Here is a 26,016-nt window from a genome sequence, read left to right on the forward strand (position 1 = left end):
GTGATCTTGGCTCACTGCAGCCTCCACCTTCTGGGCTCAAGTGATCCTCCCACCTCAGCCTCCCGAGTAACTGGGACCACAGTATGTGCTGCCATACCTGGCTAATTTTTGTATTTTTTGTAGAACTTTTAAAAATTTTTTTGAGATATACTCTCACTCTGTTGCCCAGGCTGGAGTGTAGTGGCACAATCTCAGCTCACTGCAACCTCCGCCTCTCAGGTTCAAGCAATTCTCCTGCCTCGGCATCCTGAGTAGCTGGGATTACAGACATGTGCCACCATGCCTGGCTAATTTTTTATATTTTTAGTAGGGACGGGGTTTTGCCATGTTGGCTAAGCTGGTCTCAAACTCCTGACCTCAAGTGATTCGCCCTCCTCAGCCTCCTGAAGTGCTGGAATTACAGGCATGAGCCACCACTCCTGGCCTGAGATGGGGTTTCGCCATGTTGCCCAGGCTGGTCTCAAACTCCTGAGCTCAAGTGATTGGCCCACCTCTGCCTCCAAAAGTGATTACAGGTGTGAGCTACTACATCTGGCCTAAAAATACTTTATTGCTAAAAAAAAAATGCTAACAATCATGTGAGCCTTCAGCAAGACATAATCTTTTTGCTGGTGAAGCCTTGATGTTAATGGCTGCTGACTGATCAGGGTGGTATCTGCTAACAGGTGGGGTTGCTGTAACAATTTCTTAAAATAAGACAATGTAGCATTTGCCACATGAATTGACACTTCCTTTCATGAAAGATTTATCTGTAGTATGCAGCACTATTTGATACCATTTTACCAATAGTAGAATATCTTTTTAAATTGGACTCAGTCCTCTCAAACCCTGCTGCTGCTTTATCAACTAAATTATGCCCTATTCTAAATCCTTTGTTGTCATTTCTACCATGTTCACAGTATCTTCATCAGGAGTAGGTTCCATCTCAAGAAACCACTTTCTGGCTAGACAGAATGGTACACACCTGTAATCCCAGAACTTTGCAAGGCCAAAGTGAGTGAATCACTTGAGCTTGACCATTCTAAACAGCATGGGCAACATAGTGAGACCCCCATCTCCTCAAAAACATTCTTTTTAATTAGCTGAGTATGATGGTGCACACATGTAGTAATAGTTACTTGGAAGGCTGAAGCAGGAGGATGGCTTGAGCCTAGGAGGTCAAGGTTGCAGTGAGCCATGATTGCCAACCTGGGCAACATAGCAAGACTCTGTCTCTATTTAAAAATAAATAAATAAAGAGGCCAGGCATGGTGTATCACACCTGTAATCCTAGCACTTTGGGAGGCCGAGGCAGGAGGATCACTTGAGGTCAGGAGTTCGAGGCCAGTTGGTCAGCATGGTGAAACCCCATCTCTACTAAAAATACAAAAATTAGTCAGGCATGGTGGTGGACACCTGTAATCCCAGCTACTCGGGAGGCTGAGGCAGGAGAATCGCTTGAGCTTGGGAGGTTAAGGCTGTAGTGAGCAGAGATCATATCACTGCACTCCAGCCTGGGTGACAGAGCAAGACTCTACCTCAAAAGTAAAAGAAAAAGAAATCACTTATTTGCTCATCCATAAGAAGCAACTCTGCATCCATTTAAGTTTTATCATGAGATTGCAGCAATTCAGTCACATCTTCAGGTTCCATTTTTAATTCTAGTTTTCTTGCTATTTCCATCACATCTGCAGAATTCTTGAACCCCTAAAGTCATCCACAAGTTATGGAATCAATTTCTTCCAAACTCCTGTTAATGTTGGTATTGTGGCTTCCTCCCATGAACCACAAATATTCTTAATGGCATCTAGAATGGTGAATTCTTTCCAGAAGGTTTTCAATGTACTTTGCCCAAATCCATCAGGAGAATACTATCTATGGTAGCTATAGACTTACGAAATGTAATTGTAAAAAATAAGGCTTGCAGGTTTAAATTACTCCTTGATCCATGGGCTGCAGAAAGGATGTTGTATTAGCAGGCATGAAAACAACATTCATCTCCTTCTACATCTCTTTTAGAGCTCTTGGGCGAGTAAATGCATTGTGAATGAACATAAGCAGTAATCCTTCTTCTCCTTCTTCTTCTCCTTCTCCTTCTTCTTCTCCTTCTTCTTCTCCTCCTTCTCCCTCTTATTCTTCCTCCTTCTCCTTCTTCTTCCTCCTCCTCCTCCTCCTCCTCCTCCTCCTCCTCCTCCTCCTCCTCCTTCTTCTTCTTCTTCTTCCTCTTCTTCTTCTGCTGCTGCTTCTGCTGGTTCCGCTTCTGCTTCTCCTCCTTCTTCCTCTTCCTCTTCTTCTTCCTCCTTCTCCTCCTCCTCCTCCTTCTTCTCAGAAACCTTTTGGAATCTCTTTTTTCTGATCAATAAGTCTCAACAGTGGACTAAAAAATTCAGTACAGGTCAGGAACAACGGCTCACACCTCTAATTCCAGCATTAGGAATTGGAGTCGGGAGTATCTCTTGAGGCCAGGAGTTTGAGATCAGCCTGGGTGACATAGCAAGATCTTGTCTCTACAAAAAATAATTAAAAAAAAAATTTGCCGGGCATAGTGGCTCACACCTGTAATCCCAGCACTGGGAGGCCAAGGCGGGCTGATCACCTAAGGTCAGGAGTTCGAGACCAGTCTGGCCAACATGGCAAAACCCTGTCTCTACTAAGAGAAAAAAAAATACAAAAATTAGTCAGGCATGGTGGCATGCAGGTGTAATCCCAGCTTGGGAGGCTGAGGCAGGAGAATTGCCACCTGAGAGACAGAGGTTGCAGTGAGCTAAGATTGCACCATTGCACTCTAGCCTGGGTGACAGAGCAAGACTCTGTCTCAAAAATTAAAACAAAAATTGAGTTTGGAGGCAAGGCAACTACTGACAGCAGAGTACAGTGGCTGAAGGCTGGTGAGTCAGAGCCATGATGTTCCAGACTGAGGGCCTCACACTGAAGCTGGACCTGGAGGGGATGAAATGGAAGACATACAAGGATGTGATCTCTTCCATACGGAACTTCCTCATCTATGTGGCCCTACTGTGAGTCACATCTTTTATCTTAAAGAAACTGGATAGAGGCTGAGTGTGGTGGCTCACACCTGTAATCCAAGCACTTTGGAGGCCAAGGCGGGTGGATCACCTGAGGTTGGGAGTTAAAGACCAGCCTGACCAACATGGTGAAGCCTCGTCTTTATAAAAGAAAAAAAGAAGAAGAAGAAAGAAGAAAGAAGAGGAGGAGGAGGAGGAGGAGGAAGAAGAAGAAGAAGGAGGAGGAGGAGGAGGAGGAGGAGGAGGAGGAGGAGGAGGAGGAGGAGGAAGAGAAGAAGAAGAAACTGGACAGAATATGAAGATTGGGCATCCCATGTGAATGCATTATCATGAATTTTCTACTCCTCTATGCCAGTGAAAAGGCCCAGGAAGTTATAAGAGACTCTTTGAATGGACATAAAAATTCTGCTTCTTAAGAGCAAATTTGGCTCTGGTAACTGACCTTTATAGCTAAAATATAAAACTATTAGGAAGTATAAAAAATAAAGAATTAGCTGGGTGTGGTAGCACATACCTGTGGTCCCAGCTACTTGGGAGACTGAAGTGGAAGGATCACTTGGCCCAAGAGATCAAGACTGCAGTAAGCTGTGATTGCACAACTACACTCCAGCCTGAATCGCAGAGTAAGACCCTGTCTCAAAAAATACATACAGGCCGGGCAAGGTGGCTCACGTATATAATCCCAGGACTTTGGGAGGCCAAAGGAAGCAGGCACATCACTTGAGGTCAGAAGTTGAAGACCAGCCTGGCCAACGTGGCAAACCCCTTTTTCTACTGAAAATACAAAAATTAGCCAGGCATGGTGGCATGTGCCTGTAATCCCAGATACTTGGGAGGCTGGGACAGGAGAATCAGTTGACTCCAGGAGCCAAGATCACACCACTGAATTCCAGCCTGGGCAACAGAGCAAAACTCCATCTAAAAAACAAAAATACACACACACACACACACACACACACACACACACACACACACACACTGTGGAGATATATATATCCATACTGTAAAAAAGAGATGTGCTCTCATCCAGACTTTGTGGTTTCATTTCTAGAACACAGGGAGAGTAGAGAGCATAATTCTCAAAGGCCTTAGGATTTTCATAATGATCAATGAGGAACTGGCTTCAACTTAGTCACTAGCTGCATCAGCACCTAGCAAGAGAGTCAGCCACTCCCTTGAAGCTGTGAAGCCAGGCACTGACTTCTGTCTAGCTGTATAAGTCCTAGTTATAAGTTCTGTCTAGCTGTATAAGTCTTCTTTCAATAGAAGGTTGTTTCATCCTCACTGAAAATCTGTTGTTTTGCCTTCAGATCAGTGATGTCAAAGAAAAAGAGAAAAAATCTGCCTTTTAGTGTACCCAGCCTCAACACTATCTCAGCCAGGTATTCTGCATAACTTGTTGCAGCTTCTTCAGCAGCACGTGCTGCTTCACCTTGTATTTTTATGTCATGGATATGGTTTCTTTTCTTTATTTTTTAATAACTTTTTAGGAAGACTTCACCCAAATTTTAATTTTTTTATTTTTTATTTTATTTTATTTTTCGGAGTCTCGCTCTGTTGCCAGGCGCCAGGCTGGAGTGCAGTGGCGTGATCTTGGCTCACTGCAACCTTCACCTCCCAGGTTCAAGCAATTCTCTTGCCTCAGCCTCCTGAGTAGCTGGGACCACAGGCACATGCCACCATGCCCAGCTAATTTTTGTATTTTAGTAGAGATGGGATTTCACTATGTTGGCCAGGATGGTCTCAATCTCTTGACCCCATGATCTGCCTGCCTCGGCCTCCCAAAGTGCTAGGATTACAGGTGTGAGTCACCGTGCCAGGCCTGGTTTCTTTTTTTAAACCTCATGGACCAACCTCTTCTAGCTTCAAACTTGTCTCCTGAAGCTTCCTCACCTCCCCATAGGCTTCATAGAATTGCTCTGGATAAGGCTTTGCCTTAAAGGCTTGTTGTGGCTGGTTTGATCTTCTATCCAGATCACTCCTACTTTCTCCGTATCATCAGTAAGACAGTTTTGCTTTCTTATTATTCATGTGTTCACTGGAGTAGCACTTTATTTACAAATCTTGCCCAGGCTGGTTTCAAAGTCCTGGCCTCAAGTGATCCTCTGGTCTGTCTCCCAAGTAGCTGGGATTACACGTGTATACCACTATGCCCATCAACACTTTTAATTTCCTTCAAGAACCTTTTCTTTGCATTCACAACTTTGCAAACTGGCACAAGAGGCCTAGTTTGCAGCTTATCTCTGCTTTTGACATGCCTTCCTCATTGAATAATAATTTCTAGCTTTTGATTTATAGTGAGAAATGGCCAGGCACACTGGCTCACTCCTATAATCCCAGTGAAGTTCAAGCCAGCTTGGGCAACATAGCAAGGACCTCCCCCACCCCATCTCTACAAAAAATTAAATAGGCTGGGCACGGTGGCTCATGCTTGTAGTCCCAACAATTTGGGAGCCCCAAGCAGGAGGATCAGTTGAGCTCAAGATTTCAAGATAAGCCTGGGCAACACAATAAGACCTCATCTCTACAAAAAGTAAATAAATATGGCCGGGTGCAGTGGCTCATGCCTGTAATCCCAGCACTTTGGGAGGCTGAGGTGGGTGGATCACCTGAGGTGAGGAGTTTAAGACCAGCCTGGCCAACATGGTGAAACCCCTTCTCTATTAAAAATACAAAAAACTAGCCAGGCATGGTGGCAGACATCTGTAATCCCAGCTATTCAGGAAGCTGAGGCAGGAGAATTGCTTGAATCTGGGAAGCAGAGGTTGCAGTGAGCTAAGATCGTGCCATTGCACTTCAGCCTGGGTGACAGAGCAAGACTGTATCTCAAAACTAAATAAACAAATATCAAAAGATTTAAAATGGATAATCAAAGCAAAGTGAGAGACATACGACTCTTCCTTTCACTTGAACACTTAGACACCATCATAGGGTTATTAGTTGGCCTAATTTCTTTCTTTCTTTTTTTTTTTTTTTGAGACAGAGTCTCGCTCCGTCGCCAGGCACCAGACTGGAGTGCAGTGATGCAATCTTGGCTCACTGCAACCTCCACCTCCTGGGTTCAAGCAATTCTCCTGCCTCAGCCTCCTAAGTAGCTGGGATTACAGGTGTGTGCCACCATGCCTAGCTAAGTTTTGTACTTTTAGTAGAGAAGGGGTTTCACCATGTTGGCCAGGATGGTCTCGATCTCCTGCCTTGTGATCTGCCCGCCTCGGCCTCCCAGAGTGCTGGGATTACAGGCATGAGCCACCGTGCCCAGCCCGGACTAATTTCAATATTGTTGTGTCTCAGGGAATAGGTAGGCCTGAGGGGAGAGAGAGACAGGGGACTGCTGGTTGGTGGAGCAGTCAGAACACATACAACATTTACTGATTATGTTCACCATTTGATATGGGCACAGCTTGTAGCACTCCCAAAACAATTTCAGTGGTAACATCAAAGACCACTGATCACAGATCACTGTAACAGATAACAACAATGACAAAGCTCATTAATAGGGTCCAGCACATATCAGGCACTCTATAAATGGTTCTTGGACTAAAATTTTGGCTATTTCCACCTGTTTCCTGTCACTTCATAGTTCTCATTCTCTCCCTAATTCCAGTGTAGCCACCAAAATACCTTAGTAAATGTATTAGAATACATGTCTCTGTGGTGTTGTAATTAAAAGCACGGGCTTTGGAATCCAATAGGCTTAGTCTTGGCTCTGTTACTTAGTGGTTATGACTTTGAGCAAGACAGTTTACTTCTCTGAGCCTTGCTTTCTTCATTGGTAAAATGAACATCATAATGCCACAAGAGGTTACAGTGAAGATTAAACTCAATAGTGTATACAAAGCCCTAGCACTCTAGCACATAGTAGCTACGGGAACGATAACAGTGGTATTCCCTAGCCAACAATAAAACTATGAGTATTTTGAGGGTCAGTGACTGTATCTTTAGCATCTAGAGAATATAGACGTTGTCAGAGAAGGAAATGATTAGAGATATGGCTGGTGAAGTCAGTTGGAGCCACATTATGAAGGGTTAAGCAGTTTAGCCTTTATTCTTTAGATAATGACGAATAATAATAGAGTTATGGTAATACCTAAAGCTAAGAGCAAGTCAAAGACAGTATTTTTGAACACCAAATGAGGAAGGCCAAGAGAGCTGCCTGGGGCCATGTTAACAATTCACTGAACCTTATGGTAACTGACATCAGTTATGAACTCAGGCTATAGTTGCATGATGTCAGCCTTTCAGATGAAAACGGAAATTTCAGTCAAACATCTGGTTGTTTAGTCTACTCAACATCAAAGACCTGGCTGTTCTGAAACTTTCATATGTTTGGCTGAATGGTTTAGTTTTCATCTTCATCTAAGGGGCCTGGTAGGCACAATCACTAAGATTTTTTGTCAGCTTTGGGCTTGAGGTTTTTTTTTTTCTTTCTTTCTTTCTTTTAATTATGGAAACATTTCTATAACAACATAAAAGAATTTTTTTAAAAAAAGGAAAGAAAGAAAGAGAAAGAGAAAGAAAGAAAGAAAGAAAGAAAGAAAGAAAGAAAGAAAGAAAGAAAGAAAGAAAGAAAGAAAGAAAGAGAAAGAAAGAAAGAGAGAGAGAAAGAGAGAAAGAAAGAGAAACAATGTGGGGGTTAAGGTTGTTTGAGGACAAGAGTTTGAGGCCAGCCTGGGCAACATAGAGAGTCCCTGTCTTTACTAAAAATAAAAAAATTGGCTGTGCTTGGTGGCACACACCTATAGTCTCAGCTACTCAGGAGGCTGAGGCAAAAGAATCCCTTGAGCCTAGGAGTTTGAAGTTATACTGAGCTATGATTGCAATCCAGTCTGAGTGACAGAGAAAGACCCTGTTTCTAAGAAAAAAAAAAAGAAAGAAACAAAGAAAAATAAAACCTTCCTAATTATACCTCATTAAAACAACTGGTTTTGTTTTTGCATGTTCCCTTAATAGAAATATAAAGTTTACATTGCTTAACCACAAGAACATGTTTGTTCCCTTTTCGTTGCACTTATTGTTATGTTTGATTTAAAATGTAATTCATATTTTTTGTATTTTTTTATAGAGTCGAGGTTTTACTATGTTGCCCTGGCTGGTCTAAAACTCCTGGGCTCAAGTCATCCTCCTGCCTCAGCCTCCCAAAGTGCTAGAATTATAGGCATGAGGCACTGCGCCTGGCCTCATATTTTAAAATAATTACTATATAATATTATCAACTGGATATGCTAGAATCTACTAAATTTGAACATTCTGGGGTTGCTGGAAATTTTTATGCCTTTAATTTTTCATTAAGATAAACATCCAGCTCAGGCACAGTGGCTCACGCCTGTAATCCTAGCACTTTGGGAGGCCGAGGTGGGCAGATCATGAGGTCAAGAGGTAGAGACCATCCTGGCCAACATGATGAACCCCGTCTCTACTAAAAATACAAAAATTAGCCAGGCATGGTGGCACGTGCTGTGGTCCCAGCTACTCGGGAGGCTGAGTTGGAAGAATCACTTGAACCCAGGAGACGGAAGTTGCAGTAAGCTGAGATTGCACCACTACACTCCAGCCTGGCGACAGAGCAAGACTCAGTCTCAAAAAAAAAAAAAAAAAAGATAAACATCCGTTTTTGTTTACAATAATTTCATAGGATAGCCAATTAAAAGTCAACACATTGGCCAGGCATGGTGGCTCACACCTGTAACCCCAGCACTTTGGGAGGCCTAGGCAGGTGAATCACCTGAGGTCAGGAGTTCGAGACCAGTCTGGCAACATTGTGAAACCTCGTCTGTACTAAAAATACGAAAAAAAAAAAAAAAAAAAATTAGCTGGGCATGGTGGTGTGCACCTGTAATCCCTGCTACTCCAGAGGCTGTGGCAGAAGAATCACCTAAACCCAGGAGGCCAAGGTTGCAATGAGCAGAGATCGTGCCATTGCACTCCAGCCTGGGTGACAAGAGCAAAACTCCCTCTCAAAAAATAATCATGATAATAATAAAATAAAAGTCAAAGCATTTTTATGACTCAAGATGTCTTAATTCATTTTGTGCTGCTATAGCAGAATACCTGACACTGGGTAATTTATAAAGTACAGAGATTTAGTTTTCACAATTTCAAGGCTAGGAAGTCCAAGACTGAGGGTTCAGCATCTGAAGAGGGCCTTTGTGCTGCATCATCTTTTGGCAGAAGATGGAAGGGCAGGAGAGGACGAGAGAGAGCAAGAGAGCAAAGTTGCAGCGTCAAACCCTGTTATAATTGGCATTAATTCACTCATGAGGTTGGAGCCCTCATGACCTAAATGCCTCCAATTAGACCCCACCTCCCAACACTTGCATTGAGGGTTAAGTTTCCAAAACATGCTTTTTGGGAGACATATTAAAACTATAGCAACAGGCTGGGCATGGTGGCTCACCCCTGTAATCCTAGCACTTTGGGAGGCCGAGATGGGTGGATGATCTGAGATCAGGAGTTAGAGACCAGCCTGGCCAACATGATAAAACCCCATCTCTATTGAAAATATAAAAATTAGCCAGTGTGTGGTGGCAGGTGCCTATACTCCCAAATACTTTGAAGACTGAGGCAGGAGAACCATTTGAACTTGGGAGGCAGCCGGTGCACTGAGCCAAGATCACCCCATTGCACTCCAGCCTAGGCAACAGAGCGAGACTCTGTCTCAAAATAGACAAACAAAAAAAATAGCAACAGATTTCTATATTGTAAATGAATTATATTACTTTAAACTGATATCAACAATATATGTGTTCCCACAATAGACTTCCCACATAAGATTTCACCACAATCTTATCACCATTGATGTTATCATTTCAATGTTTTAATTTCTGGCCAATTGAGCCAGTTCTAACATAATATATTCTCCTCTCCCAAAACGTCAATACAATGAGAATAAATTATTGTGTTTTTTTTTTATCTTTTTGACAGGGTCTCCCTCTGTCACCCATGCTAGAGTGCAGTGGCATGACCCCAACTCACTACAACCTCTATCTCCTGGGTTAAAGTGATTCTCCCACCTCAGCCTCCTGAGTAACTGGGACTAAAGCCATGCACAACCACGCCTGGATAATTTTTTTTGGAGGGGGCGGTATTTTTTGGCAGAGATGGGGTTTTACCATGTTGGCCAGGCGGGTCTCGAACTCCTGACCTCAAGTAATCCACCTACCTCACCCTCCCAAAGTGCTGGGATTACAGGCCACTACATCTGGCCCCAATGAGAACAAATGATTGTTTTAAAAGTATAAACTCAGCTGGGCATGGTGGCTCACAACTGTAATCCCAGCACTTTGGGAGGCTGAAGCAGAAGCCTCACTCAAGTCCAGGAATTTAAGACCAGCAACATAGCAAGACCCCATTTAAAAAGATCAAAACTGGCTGGGCATGGTGGCTCATGTCTGTAATCCCAGCACTTTGGAAGGCAGAAATGGGAGGATAATTTGAGATCAGGAGTTCAAGATCAGCCTGGCCAACATGATGAAACCCTATCTCTACTTAAAAAAAACACAAAAATTAGCCTGGTGTGGTGGCAGGAGCCTGTAATCCCAGCCACTCAAGAGGCTGAGGTAGGAGAATGGCTTGAGCCTGGGAGGTGGACATTGCAGTGAGTTAAGATGGCACCACTGCACTCCAGCCTGGACAACAGAGCAAGATCCTGTCTCAAAATAAAAAAAAAAAAGGAAAGGAAAGGAAAAAAAGAACACTAGGAGATAAAGAAAGTATGCTCCAGCTTTAAAGGAAAAATGATAGTATCATACAAGGGATAGAGAGGTAATTGGAATGATATTAAATGCCTTAACAACAAACATTAGAAATATAAAGTAGCAATGCCTTAAAAATCCTGTGTAAAACTTTTTTGTAACTTAGAATTCTATATCTGGAGAACTACCAATCAAGTATGAAAGGAAAATTAAGACATACTGAGACTTGCAAAGTCTCCAAAAAATTACTTTGCATAACTTTGTTTTGGAAAGCTACTATAGGATGTGTGCCACCAAAATGAGAGAGTAAACTGAGGCTGGGCACAGTGGACACACGTAACCCCAGCACTTTGGGAGTCCAAAAAAAAAACCCTGTCTCCACAAAAAAACAATAATAATAAATACCTGGGCATAGTGGCATGTGCCAGCAGTCATAGTTATTCAGGAGGCTGAGGCAGGAGGATCCCTTCAGTCCAAGAGTTGGAGGTGTCTCAAAAAAAAAAAAAAAAAGGAAAAAGAAAAGGAGCAAACTCAAAAAAGAGAAAGACCTTGGATTCTTAAAGGAGAAAATATATTTTTCATGGAGATACAAACTCGAAAAAAGAAAAAATAATAACAAAAAGGTAAAAAGAGGAAATAAACAGCAGAGTCTAAGAGAATCCTCAAGATGGTGATAAAGGGTAATCCTAGAATGGCAGCTGTTCAGCATGAATAAAGATTAGACTAGGAAAGTAGAGGGCTTCTGGAGCTACCTGTTCAGGAAAATAAATGGAACACATAAATTATCTGACTATATTTAATCATATAGAAAAAGTGATATAGAGAATTGAGCAAATTGGTGGGGCATGGTGGCTCACACCTGTAATCCCAACACTTTGGGAGGCCGAGGTGGCAGATCACCTAAGGTCAGGAGTTTGAGACCAGCCTGACTAACATGGCAAAACTCTATTTTTACTAAAAAGACAAAAATTAGTCAGGCATGGTGGTGCACACCTGTAATCCCAGGTACTTGGGAGGCTGAGGCAGGAGAATTGCTTGAACTCCGGAGGGAGGTTGCAGTGGGCCAAGATTGTGCCACTATACTCCAGCCTGGGTGACAGAGTGAGACTCCATCAAAAAAAAAAAAGAGAGAGAGAGAGAGCGAGAGAATTTAGCAAAAAAAAAAAAATTAATATCTCATCAAGAACAATTAAAAATAACCGTATAACAAAAAAAAAGAAAAGAAAAATAGTATCTCCAGCAAGAAAAATGTATACAAGGAAATGTAATCATGGTATATTACTTAGCTTAGCCGTAAACAACATTCATAATAACTCAGTAAATTTTGATTTAGTCAAAAAATATATTTTAACTAGATTAGGGGAGAAGTAGAGATCTAAAGTGATGAAAGAGGCTAAATCCTCATCTTTCATAGTAGAAATTCAAAAGATAATGTCTAAAATTGATAGGTTGAAAAGAGTAAGTATACAAGTAAATTATCTATTTAATGAAAGTAAATGCCAGAACGGCTAAAATGTTTGGGGAAGGGGTTTGAGGTTAAAGATGAGCAAAGATAGGGAATCACATTTTTTAATCATAAGCCTTACGGTTTCATCTGACTTTTTAAACCATGGCAGTATATTACTTTGATTTTCAAACTTTAAAAATGACTTTTAAATGTTATATCATTCATTTGAATTTGTTTAACTGAAGATTTTTACCATGTGTTTATATACTGACTATAAATTAATTAACAAACATTTTTGTATCTATTAGTTGTTTTGCCCAGTATGGGAGATAATTAAATGAGTAAAAGTAAATCTTTATCCTTAAAGGTAGGAGAGAATGATAAGTAATCAGATAGTTATTAAACAGATGACAAGTGCAAAAAATATGTGAGAAATATGGAGGGCATTACAGGAGCAGAAAGGAAGACCTATCTGGCTTTACCTTGGGAGAAGTGGATCTGAGCTGCATCTTAGGGGAGGACAAGCTTAGCTTAGCTCTCTCAGCTCTTCTTAGGGAGAGCTTCCTAGGCAAATGGACTTGATGTAAAAAGTCTTGGAAGGGTCAGCAAGTTTCCTTTGCCAAGTTTGTGAAGACCAAAAGGCAAGATTTATGTAATGTGGGATTTATCTCATCCTTTGTTCAGTTTTATTTAAGTCGAGCCAAATTTTGTGGCCTGCTGTAGTGTGTAGGAAAAATGTTGTCAAACCACGTTTTTTCCTCTGCTCTCACACCACCACAATGATCAACATAGAGGACTTTGTGACCAAAGGTGTGGAGGGTTTCCCCACACACCAAGCAGCAGATACCAGCTGGGTATCCTGTAATACTGTCTACCCAGAGACAGTGTCAGATCCCACAGATTGAGGGCTCGGTCCCACAAAACTGTCCTCTCCTTCCTCCTAGTTGTATGTCCAGATCTCTGAAACTTCTGACCAACTGACTTCAAGTTGGGGTTCCCACGGTCCCCACTTTGGGTTTGATTAATTTGCTAGAGTGGTTCACAGAAAGGGAACCACTTTTACCGGTTTATTAGGGAAGGATATTTTATCAGGGAAACACATTTACCAGTTTATTAGGAAGGATATTTTAAAGAATAAAAATAAACAGCCAAACAAAGACATACACAGAGTGAGGTCTGGAAGGGTCCTGAGCACAGGAGCTTTTGTCCCCATGGAGTTGGTGTTGATCACCCTCCTGGCACATGGATAAGTACTTCTGCAACTTCCTGTCAGCCCCCACATGTGTAGCTCTCTGGAAGTTCCCTGAACCTTGTCCTTTGGGCCTTTTATGGAGACTTCATTGGTTGTCAATGACTGAAGCACGTCAAAATGTGATGGGACAAAAAGGATATGATCTAAACCCAGCAAGGCCTATCTGTTCAGATTCTTCTTGGCCTCTCTGTGCAGTATTCCTTCCACCAGAGTATGGAACATGACCCTCTCTGAAATGAGGGTCTTAAGACTCACAGTCAGAAAGGTAGGGGAATATGAGAGTCCTGTCTAGGGGCAGGTGAAAGCAGGGCAGGAGAAAGTCAGAAATATTCTCTTTCCTGAAACACCCAAAATTTTATTATAGAGAAGACTATAACAAGGGCAATGGGCATTATGAGCTAGGACCATGGATAAAAACTGATATGTGTAATGCTACACGTGGACATTTTAAAATCTCAGAGATGTGTCTGTTCTTAAAATGCAGCTGGGGTTCTGGCTTTGAGGTGGAAATAATGCAAACGACTGTAGATGGTGCAGTGTCACAAATGTGAAGGCCAGGAAAACACTAAAGTATTCAAACTCTTTTGATATGTGTGTCTTCTAACAGCCAAGAGTAAAGATTTTTGCTTTTTAAAATCTTTGACCTAGCACTTTGGGAGGCCAAGGTGGGCAGATCACCTGAGGTCCGGAGTTCAAGACCAGCCTGGCCAACAAGGCAAAACCCTGTCTCTATGAAACTACAAAAATATTAGCCAGTCATGGTGGTACTCACCTGTAATCTCAGCTATTCGGAGGCTGAGGTGGAAGAATCGCTTGAACCCGAGAGGCAAAGGTTGCAGTAAGCCAAGATCGCGCCACTGCACCCTAGCCACAGAGTGATATTCTGTCTCAAAAAAAAAACAAACAACAAAAAAAAACTTTGAATTATCACCTTGGCTAAATGAATCACTATTATTTTATAATAACTTGTCATCCTATTTTGAGTAAATGTCTTAAACCTTTGCCATTTGACAAACTTTTTTCAGACTTTCGACCTCAAGCTAATTTTTTTGGATATTAGGGCCCCAGAAGTCCATATCAGGCTTACTTGGTATGTAAAAGTCACACAGGAAGCATTGTTGAATATGAAATGGTGTTAAACCTTCTTCAGGTTGGCTGGGCATGGTGGCTTACACCTGTTATCCCAGCACTTTGGGAGGCTGTGGGTAGATCACCTGAAGTCAGGAGTTTGAGAGAAACCTGGCCAACATGGTGAAACCCCATATCTACTAAAAATACAAAAATTAGCAGGTTGTGGTGGTGGGCACCTGTCATCCCAGCTACTCAGGAGGCTGAGACAGGAGAATTGCTTGAACCTAGGAGGCAGAGGTTGCAGTGAGCCAAGATTGTGCCATTGCTCCAGCCTGGGTGACAAAGCGAGACTCTGTCTCAAAAAAAAAAACTTTCTTCAGGTTATTTTTGTATAACTGTATTATTAATATGTGTTCCAGAATTCCATGAGATTCCTAAGATTCTGGTATGTCAGTATGTGTTATCAGTAATAATTGTGATTAGTATGTTAAATTGTTACATGCCACAGAGGTAAGCAAATTTCTTCTTCTTTTTTTGAGACGGAGTCTAGCTCTGTTGCCCAGGCTGGAGTGCAATGGCACATCTTGGCTCACTGCAATCTCCACCTCCAGGGTTCAAGCAATTCTCCCTGCCTTAGCCTCCCAAGTAGCTGGGATTACAGGCACTGGCCACCACACCTGGCTAATTTTTGTATTTTTTTAGCAGAGACAGGTTTCACAACGTTGACCAGTCTGGTCTTGAACTCCTGACCTCCAGTGATCCACCAGCCTCAGCCTCCCAAAGTGCTGGGATTATAGGCATGAGCCACCATGCCCTGCCAAGATTATCAAATTTCCTAATCAATTGTGTCTTTAGCCATAGCTAATCTAAGACTTTTGTCATCAATAGACAATCATAGCTTTGCTTTTTTTTTTTTTTTTTTTTTTTTTTGGTGATGGAGTTTTACTCTGTTGTCCAGGCTGGAGTACAGTGGTGCCACCTCGGCTCACTCCTCCTCCAGGGTTCAAGCGATTCTCCAGCCTCAGCCTCCCAAGTAGCTGGGACTTTCGTTTTGTTTTGTTTTGTTTTTTGAGACGGTGTCTTATTCTGTCGCCCAGGCTGCAGTGCAATGGCGTAACCTCGGCTCATTGCCACCTCCGCCTCCCGGGTTCAAGTGATTCTCCTGCCTCAGCCTCCTGAGTAGCTGGGACTACAGGTGCACACCACCATGCCTGACTAATTTTTATATTTTTAGTAGAAACATGTTTTGCCATGTTGGCCAAGCTAGTCTCAAACTCCTGACCTCAGGTGATCCGCCCTCCTCGGCCTCCCAAAGTGCTGAAATTACAGGCATGAGCCACTGCACCCGGCCATGAATATCCTTAATTTATTGCCATACAGTTATTTGCATAAACTCAATAGGAATCTGTTTTATTTTGTAATAGGACACAATTGGAGACACTGGATTTACCAAGGCTTTGATAAGAATAGCATATTTTTAGATATGCCCAGACTGCTTTAAGGAATAGAAGTTAAGGCCAGGCATGGGCCCATGCCTGTAATCCCTTTGGGAGGCTGAGTCAGCACAATCACATGAGATCAGGAGTTCAAGACCAGCCTAAGCAACATAGGGAGACCCAATGTCTACTCAAAAAATAATTTAGGCTGGGCATGGTGGCTCATACTTGTAATCCCAGCACTTTGAGAGGGCAAGCAGGATGATCACTGGAACCCAGGAGTTTGAGACCAGCCTGGGCAACAAAGTGAGATCTCATCTCTACAAAAAAAAATTTAAAAATAGCTGAGCACCGTGGCACATGCGGATGGTCCCAGCTACTCAGGAGGCAGAGGTGGGAAGATCACTTGAGTCTAGGAGTTTGAGGCTGCAGTGAACCATGATCATGCTACTGCACTCCAGCCTGGGTGAAAGATTGAGACCCTGTCTCAAAAAGAAAAATAAGTCTGGGCACAGTGGCTCATGCCTGTAATCCCAGCACTTTGGGAGGCCGAGGTAGGCAGATCACTTGAGGTCAGGAGTTCAAGACCAGTATGGGCAACATGGTGAAACCCTGTCTCTAGTAAAAATACAAAAATTAGCTGGGTGTGGTGGTGCGCACCTGTAGTCCCAGCTACTCAGAAGGCTGAGGCAGGAGAATTGCTTGAACCCAGAAAGCAGAGGTTGCAGTGAGCCGAGATCGTGCCATTGCACAACAGTCTGGATAAAAACAGCGAAACTCCGTCTCAAAAAAAAAAAAAATTCAAAAATTAGCCAGGTGTGGTGGCAATGTGCCTGTAATCCCAGCTACTGGAAGGCTGAGGCAGGAGAATCACTTGAACTCTGGAGGTAGAGGCTGCAGTGAGCTCAAATTGCACCATTGCACTCCAGCCTGGGCGACAGAGCAAAACTCCATCTCAAAAAAAAAGAAGAAAAGAAAAATAATAACTTTTTAAATATTTTTAAGAATACTTTAAAGGACTAGAAGTTGACTTTAGAGAGCCAATAAAAAGTCTGAGAAGACTGGCATGGTATCTTGTCTGTGCAGCTCCTTTACAAGTTTTCTGTCCTGGCAGCAAGAAAAGAATGTCACTTTCTGGCTAGGCACGGTGGCCAGCGCCTGTAATCCAGCACTTTGGGAGGCCGAGGTGGGTGAGTCCAAGAGTTCGAGATTAGCCCAGAACCTCAGGAGGCTGGGGTAAAAGGACTGTTTGAGCCCAGGAGCTTGAGGCTGCTATGAGCTATGATCATGCCACCGCATTACAGCCTGGGTGACACAGTGAGACTTTGTCTCTACAAAAAGAAAAAAATGCTGGGCTCGGTGGCTCATGCCTGTAATCCCAGCACTTTGGGAGGCCAAGGTGGGTGGATCACGAGGTCAGGAGATCATGGCCAACATGGTGAAACCCTGTAAAACTCTGTCTCAAAAAAAAAAAAAAAAGGAAGGAGAAAAAAGTTCTAGCAAAGCCAATTTAAAAGAACCTATATGGCCAATCACTATTCTTGCTGCACTTGATGCAAATAATTAGGCCAAGTATAAGAATACTAAAACTTTTTTGAGACAGTCTCCTTCTGTCATCCAGGCTAGAGTGCAGTGGCGCTGTCTCGGCTCTCTGCAACCTCTGCCTCCCAGGTTCAAGTGATTCTCCTGCCTCAGTCTCCTAAGTAGCTGGGACTACAGGCATGTGCCACCACACCCAGCTGATTTTTTGTATATTTAGTAGAGACGGGTTTTCACTGTGTTAGCCAGGATGGTCTTGATCTCCTGACCTCCTGATCTGCCCACCTTGGCCTCACATTGTGCTGGGATTACAGGAGTGAGCCACTGCACCCAGCCAAGACTAAAACTTACTTTGCGAATAAATTGGTCCTGCTATGATATGATTCATCCTTGCTAAAATGTGAAACTAGAGAGAGAAAAATTACATTTTAAAAGAAAAATTATGTTTTAGAAGAAAACTATAGTCCACCCACGATTTGATTCTAGCCCTGTTCATTGTAAATTTTTGTTATTTGCCTACAATATAGACTAAATCATACATTCTTTCCTAGCTATAAGTCCCTATACTAACATTTCCAAATTTGTCTTCCACTTTTCTGACTTGGACGCAATATAATCACTACTGTCTTTCCTGAGGCCCTCCAAGCTGAAGCTTATATGTTGTGACATACAAACTACAGGCAAGAAAAATCTGTCGGATTGCCAGCGTCTACTTCCACTTTAACTGAAGATGGTTTAAGTCTTACATCCAGGCAACTCCCCTGACTGCCCTCTATACTCTAAGGAAACTGGTTTACAGATCGTACCAAACATTAGCCTTTGTTTTTCTTCTGTTTGAAAGCCCATCTGCGATGTCATCTTCTGATATGAGCAGCTTTTAGTGTGTAAAACTTCTAGGGAAACCAATACCACAAATATAGGGCATTTTGACATGCTGAACTGAAGAAGCTGCAAGGTCTTTCTGACCTTCCCTTGACGTGCACATACACTGTCTCTCCCAAAGTCTCTATCTGCCTAACAGCCAGACGCTCCAAAAGGAACAATTATTTTTTCTTTCCTATAAGACTGAGAATGTAACCACACCTGAAGCTACCCCTTCACAAGATAATGTGAAGTTAATCTCTGCACAAGTTAATCTCTGCTCCCTGATCCATTTATTCTCCCTGGTAATGTCCTCTATGGAATTCCTCTTCCCCCTCTCACAGCCTGTTTTGTCAGAATGCTGTGCAAGGTTCTGAATCACACTGCAGGGTGAGCAATCACCCTATGTCCTCCCCATGTATTCACATTAAATAAATGTGTATGCTTTTTCTCCAATTAATCTGCCTTTGGTGAGCTGATTCTTCAGTGAAATTTTGGAGGGCAGAGAGGAGGTTTCCCTTGACCCCTTAAGCCTCAGTGTATCTGATTTACTCTGTGAGAAGGACCACTGAGTTGTAGGCAGAGTTCCTGACCTTTCAAATAATAAAAATGAGCTTTTTAACCCAAGCCTCTCCAAGCAAAAAAGAGGCATCACTGAATAATCTTTCAAAATAGAATGTCCCATAGGAAATATATATTAGCTATAAAAATAAGCACTAGGCCATGCATTCATTGATTCCCACTGCCACCATCCTAGTTCAGGCCCCAATATTAAACCATTGCAACTGAGTCCTAATTACCTTTTCTCTGTCTCCAGCCTCTTCCATTAGTCCATTGCCCCTTGCCACCAGATTGCTGTTTCTAAAACATAGACCTAATCATATCACTCTCTTGATTAAGAAAAACAACAACTTCAGTGGCTCCCCACAGCCTACTGGATCAAGTCCAAACTCCTTTGTCTAGTATTCAAGGTCCTCCATTAACTGGCTCCAAACTACTTCCCAACACACACACACACACACACACACACACACACACACTTTCTCAAATTTCAGCTTCCCTGAATGTTATTCTTAGAACACAGTGAACTTCCACGTCATCAAATATTTGCATGTGTTTTTCTCTCTAAAATGCCCCTTGGCCCGCCAGTCTTCTGTCTCTCCTTTTTATTTTATTTTTTATTTTTTGAGACAAGTGTCACTCTGTCACCCAGGCTGGAGTGCAGTGGCACCTTCTTGGCTCCCTGCAACCTCTGTCTCCCAGATTCAAGCAATTCTCCTGCCTCAGCCTCCCAAGTAGCTGGGAGTATAGGTACATGCCACCATGCCTGGCTAATTTTTGTATTTTTTTTTTTTTAGCGGAGTCAGAGTTTTGCTATGTTGGCCAGGCTGATCTCATACTCTTGATCTCAAGTGATCCGCCACCCCCAGACTCTCAAAGTGCTGAGATTATAGGCGTGAGCCACTGTGCCCAGCCCAAGTCTTCTATTTTTAAGACCAGTTTAGGCTGGGCACTAATATAAAAATTAGCTGGGCATGGTAGCCTGAGCCTGCAGTCCCAGCTACTCTGGAGGCTGAGGCAGGGGGATTACTTGAACCTGAGAAGTACACTCCAGCCTGAGCGACAGAGTGAGACCAGCCTCAAAAAAAAAAAGTCTCAGTTTATTTTACTGCAGTTTCACAGTGAGAAAAAAAAGAAAAAGAAAAAGATCCAGTTGAAATGTTCCTCCTAATGGTTAAAATCATGATGTCTGGTGCACCTGGGTCCAATCCAGGATTACTTAATTGGTGACCTCGGGCAAGTTACTTCAACTCTCTTTACTTTAGTTTCCTCATGTATATAATGTGGGAAATAATAAGACTTACTTTTTTTTTTTTAAACGGAGTGTCTCTTTGTCACCCAGGCTGAAGTGCAATGGCGAAATCTCAGCTCACTGCAACCTCTGCCTCCAGGGTTCAAGAGATTCTTTTGCTTCAGCCTCCTGAGTAGCTGGGATTACAGGTGTCTGGCTAATTTTTGTGTTTTTAGTAGAAACAGGGTTTCACCACGTTGGTCAGGCTGGTATTGAACTCCTCACCTCGTGATCTGCCTGCCCGGGCCTCCCAAAGTGCTAGGAGTACAGGCGTGAGCCACCTCACCCAGCCCAAAAGTACCTACTTCTTAGAGTTGTTGTAGGTCATAAACCAAATAATACATGTAAAACATTTAGAACAATGCCAGGCATCTGATTAGAGCTCAATGAATGTTAGCTCTGATTTAAAATAATGATAAATTAATAACGAATAAAGAAATACATAAATGTCCTGAGAAGCTTTTCTTATTTCCCCAAAGAAAATTAATCATTTTGGGAGGGGAGTACTAAACACTGGGGACTATTGGGGAAAAAAGGGGAGGGCCAGTGGGAGAGGGAGGTGGGGAGGGATAGCCTGGGGAGAAATGCCAAATGTGGGTGAAGGGGAGGAAGGAAGCAAAACACACTGCCATGTGTGTACCTACGCAACTGTCTTGCATGCTCTGCTCATGTACCCCAAAACCTAAAATGCAATAAAAATTAAAAAAAAAAAGAAAGAAAATTAATCATTTCTACCACAATACATTCATAGTTTATACTGCTTATAATATTTACTTTCACATCTCTTCATACAATTTCTGGAAGATAGAATGTGTTCAAAAATTATTTGTTTAAAATGAGGTCATATTTACTATTCAAGGCTTTTGTTTTTGTTTTGAGATCACGTCTCACTCTGTCCCTAGGCTGGAGTGCAGTGGCGCCATCTCAGCTCACTGCAACCTTCAACTACCTGGTTCAAGTCATTCTCCTATCTCAGCCTCCCAAGTAGCTGGGATTACAGGTACATGCCACCATGCCCAGCTAATTTTTGTATTTTTAGTAGCGACAAGTTTTCACCATGTTGGCCAGGATGGCCTTGATCTCCTGACCTCATGATCTGCCCACCTTGGCCTCCCAAAGTGCTGGGATTACAGGCATGAGCCACCGAGCCCAGCATTTTTTTCTTTTTGTAGAGACAAAGTCTCACTGTGTCACCCAGGCTGGAATGCAGTGGCATGATCATAGCTCATAGCAGCCTCAAGCTCCTGGGCTCAAACAATCCTTCTACCCCAGCCTCCTGAGCTGCTGGGCAAGCTGCTGGGCAAGTAGAGATGGTGAAATCCCATCTCCACTAAAAATACAAAGATTTGTCAGGCCGGGTGGCAGTGTGAGCCTGTAATCCCAGCTAGTCAGGAGGCTGAGGCAGGAGAATTGCTTGAACCTGGGAAGCGGAGGTTGCAGTGAGCCAAGATAGAGCCACCACACTCCATCCTGGCGACAGTGCGAGACTCTGTCTCGGGGGGGAAAAAACTATGACCAGGCATGGTGGCTCACATCTGTTATCCTAGCACTTTAGGAGGCCAAGACGGGCAGATCACTTGAGGCCTGGAGTTCAAGACCAGCCTGGCCAACATGGTGAAACCCCACCTCTACTAAAAATACAAAAAGTAGCCAGGCATGGTGGTTCGCACCTGTAATCCCACCACTCAGGAAGCTGAGGCATGAGAATTACTTGAACAAGGGAGGCAGAGGTTGCAGTGAGCCTAGATCATGCCACCGCACTCCAACCTGGGTGACAGTGCAAGACTCTGCCTCAAAAATGAAAACTATATATGTAAGGTTTATTGCCGAGTTTAAAATGAGGAAACTGAGGCCAGTATAAGAAAATGAAAATCCAATTTATTCAGCTCCCGGGCGAGGTTCCATGGTCCCAGAGAAAGGGGCCAGGGAAGTGGCGCCAACTTCCTGGGGCGTGGGGTTTTTATGGCTAGAAGGAACGAGCAACAGCTGGGTGCTCTGATTAACTCCAGCGGGATTAAGAAGGGGCAGGCCACTATTGGTTAGCGGGTTGTTGGGCAGGTTTTCCAGTGGGAGAGCCAACCAGGAGCCTTGCATCAGCTGGAGCCTTCCAGGGGAGCCATGCAGCAGAGCTAGGTGCCAAGTGCGGAGCCTGGTGCTGGGTGCAGAGGTGGGTGTGTCCAACCTCCCGGCAAGGCAACTGGCCTTACAATATATATATATACATGATACATATATATGTGTGTGTGTATATATATACACATTTTATATAATATAGCTTTTCTGATTAGATAATTTAATGACAATTTTGTGTTCAATGGCACTCTCATGGTCTACAAATAAAGCCTAAAACACTCAGCTAGGCACACAAGTCTCTTCACAACCCGGCCCTTGCCTAACTTTCCAGCGTCATCTTCCCCATTCTCTCTTGTACTTGTTACTTCAACAATTCTGAAATTATTACAATTTCCTAAACTTTTCAGGCTTTTGAGTCCGCACATGCTGTTCATTCTTCCTAAAGTCTCCTTCCCTTCCCTTCTACTTACTCAGCTCTGTTTCATCCTCATTAAAATATTTATTGGATACTTTTTTTTTTTTTGAGACAGGGTCTTATTCTGTCTCCCAGGCTGGAGTGCAGTGGCTCGATCTCAGTTCACTGTAACCTCTGCCTCCCAGGCTCAAGCAATCCTCCCACCTCGGCCTTCCAAGTAGCTGGGACTACAGGTGTGCACCACCATGCCCAGTTAATTTTTGTAATTTTTGTAGAAATGGGGTTTCACCATCTTGCCCAGGCTGGTCGTAAATTCCTGGTCTGCCCACTTCAGCCTCCCAAAGTGTTGGGATTACAGGAATGTGCCAACACACCCAGCCTGCATACTTAGTTATATAAATTCTATGTTCCTCTGGTCATCCAACAAATGTCTACATGCCATCTGAAGTAGTCCAACCTATTTCAACTAGTCTTCACTGAAACTGAAAAATCAGAGCTTTAAAGGCCCTTAGAGTTCACCTAACCTAGCCTAACACTGCTGAAGTTGGGGAAGTAGTTCCAGAGAGGAGATGCTGACCCAAAATCATACAGTATTTCAGTCATTTACTGCTGTGTAACAAACTACCCTAAAGCTTAGTGGCTTAACCCAACAACCATTTTATTATTGCTCATAATTTTGTGGGTCAGGTATTCAGTCAGGGCTAGGCTAGTCACTTCTGGTGTTCCACATGAAGTTAGCTGGAGTCACTCAATGGTATTCACTCACACGCCTTGAGCCTTCACTCACATGCCTTAAGCCTTGGCAGGAATGGCTGGAAGGCTAGCTTCATTTAGGCCCCTCTAGTTCTCCATATAGATCCCTCCAGCAGAGTAGGTGGTAGGCTTCAAGAGACAGTGTTCCCAAGAGACACGAAATAGTAGTTACCAGTCTGAATTTCCTAGGCTTGGAAATTAGCACAGTTTACTTCTAGTTAATAGAATACTTTTGCAGTATTCTACCGGTCAAAGCAATCACAGAGGCCACCCAGACTCAAGAGGAGACATTTTTTGATACTCTCACCCACCTGTCAATGGTAAGAGAATCAAATAATTTACAGCCATTTTTAATCTGTAACAGTCTGCCCTCTGGTCTCAAATTATTTACATTCCTACCACATGCAAAATATATACACATCTTCAAAAGACCTACTCAACAAAACTCAGCACATTACAGCCTCAGACTCAGGATCAAGGTCCATGATCTCATCATCTGAATAAGTTTCAGTTGTGGAGGTGCGGGTCCTCAGATGTAGTTTCTAGGGTATAGCTTCTTAAGTATTGTTCTTTTCAATATGAAGATTTGTGAACTAAAGAGATAAGTTATCTGCTATTTCCTCCTTACATAACCAGCTCTAATGGTGAGAAAGGTATAAGAACTGCAATAGACACCTCTGTTCAAAAGAGGTGGTAGCTGGAGCGGAGGCTCACACCTGTAATCCCAACAGTTTTTGTTTTTTTTTTTTTTTTTTTGAGACAGAGTCTCCCTCTGTCACCCAGGTTGGAGTGCAGTGGTGAGATACTGGCTCAACCTCCACCTCCCTGGTTCAAGTGATTCTCCTGCCTCAGCCTCCTGAGTAGCTGGGATTATAGGCACCCATCACCACACCTGGCTAATTTTTTGTATTTTTAGTAGAGACAGGGTTTTACTATGTTGGTCAGGCTGGTCTTGAACTCCTGACCTCAGGTGATCCACCAGCCTCAGCCTCCCAAAGCTTGGGGATTATAGTCGTGAACCACCACACCTGGCCTGTAATCCCAAAACTTTGCGAGACCAAGGAAGAATAATCCCTTGAACCTAGGAGTTTGAGACCAGCCTGGGCAACATAGGGAGACTCTGTCTCTACACACACACACAAAAATTAACTGGGCATAGGGACACGTATCTGTGGTCCCAGTTACTTGGTGGGGGTACAGCAGGAGGATCACTTAGGCCCAGAAAGTCAAGGCTGTGGTGGGTTGTGATTGTGCCACTGTGCCCCAGCCTAGGTGACAGAGCAAGATCCTTTCTCAAACAACAAAAACGATAAACAAAAGAGGTGGTTGTAGGGAACAAAAGCACATAACAGTCACTAGTGCTAGAAATTCTGAAATCTAGCGAGGCATATTTTGCCAGTTCTGCTCCCTACAAATGATTCTCTGTGAATTCTGATTCTGCCCTCTGAGTCATCCCTCCTTTTCCATAAGAACTAGCCCATTTTTGTAGCTGAGCAGTTTCCTTAGTCTGCTTTCTGCCCTACTAGGCCAGGGGTGGGGTCTAAAGACCTCTTCATTTTGTACTCTCAGTAGGTTTCAGGCCAAGCCAATGTAATCTTTCTAAAATTTGGGGAGTCTCCCATGTGTCAAGTTATACTTCACTCCATTGGCAAAGCACCACACTCACAAATCTCTTTTAAATAGCCTTTCTCTACCTTGTAAAGAAGCCCCCTGTAAAGCTGCTGTGGCATCACAGCAGTAAGACTCTGAGGAACCCAATTGTTTAGCACAGAAGGTATATAAGACACAAAAGTAAGATCCTTAGAATTTTTTCCTTGGAAATGATTTTTTTTTTTTTTTTTGAAACGGAGTCTCACTCTAACACCCAGGCTGGAGTGCAGTGGCACAATCTTGGCTCACTACAACCACCGCCTCCCGGGTTTAAGCGATGCTTCTGCGTTAGCCTCCTGAGTAGCTGGGATTACAGGCATGCATCACCACACCCAGCTAATTTTTGTATTTCTAATAGAGATGGGGCTTCACCCTGTTAGCCAGGATGGTCTTGATCTCCTGACCTGTGATCCACCCACCTTGGCCTCCAAAAGTGCTGGGATTACAGGTGTGAGCAACCACACCCGGCTAGAAATGATTTTGAAAGTGTCTATGAGACACTGACTTAAATCTTTCTGAGATCTTAACAAAATGTTTTACATTGCATGCTTGATTGGTCTTTGCCCTGTGATATCATTTTACAGGCAAAACTATGGTCATAATTGTTACCCTAAGGCCATTTCTTCCTTTGATTTTTTTTTTTTTTTTTTTGAAGACAGAGTCTCAATCTGTTGCCCAGGCTGGATTACAGTAGTGCAATCTTGGCTCACTGCAACCTCTGCCTCCTGGGTCCAAGCAATTCTCGTGCCTCAGCCTCCTAGTTAGCTGGGACTACAGGCACGCACCACCACACCCGGCTAATTTCTTTTATAATTGGTAGAGACGGGGTTTCACCGGGTTGCCCAGGTTGGTCTTGAACTCCTGACCTCAGGTGATCCACCTGCCTCGGCCTTCCAAAGTGCTAGGATTACAGGTGTGAACCACCACGCCCAGCTTCTTTGAGATTCTTATCTAACTAGAAATACTACCCT

At 43.1% G+C, this 26,016-nt stretch overlaps 1 long non-coding RNA gene and 1 pseudogene across 1 annotated transcript in view; one reads left to right on the top strand and one right to left on the bottom strand.

Annotated features, from left to right (window-relative positions):
• The window catches only part of LOC144576996 (uncharacterized), a 108,499-nt gene that overhangs the window by 71,082 nt on the left and 11,401 nt on the right, over positions 1-26,016 (bottom strand). The gene's annotated exons all lie outside the window — the stretch shown is intronic.
• Positions 2,884-4,323, top strand: LOC108592418 (mitochondrial import receptor subunit TOM5 homolog pseudogene; annotated as a pseudogene).

This window comes from Callithrix jacchus, chromosome 7 (assembly GCF_049354715.1).
Source record: "Callithrix jacchus isolate 240 chromosome 7, calJac240_pri, whole genome shotgun sequence".
Lineage (NCBI taxonomy): Eukaryota > Metazoa > Chordata > Mammalia > Primates > Cebidae > Callithrix > Callithrix jacchus.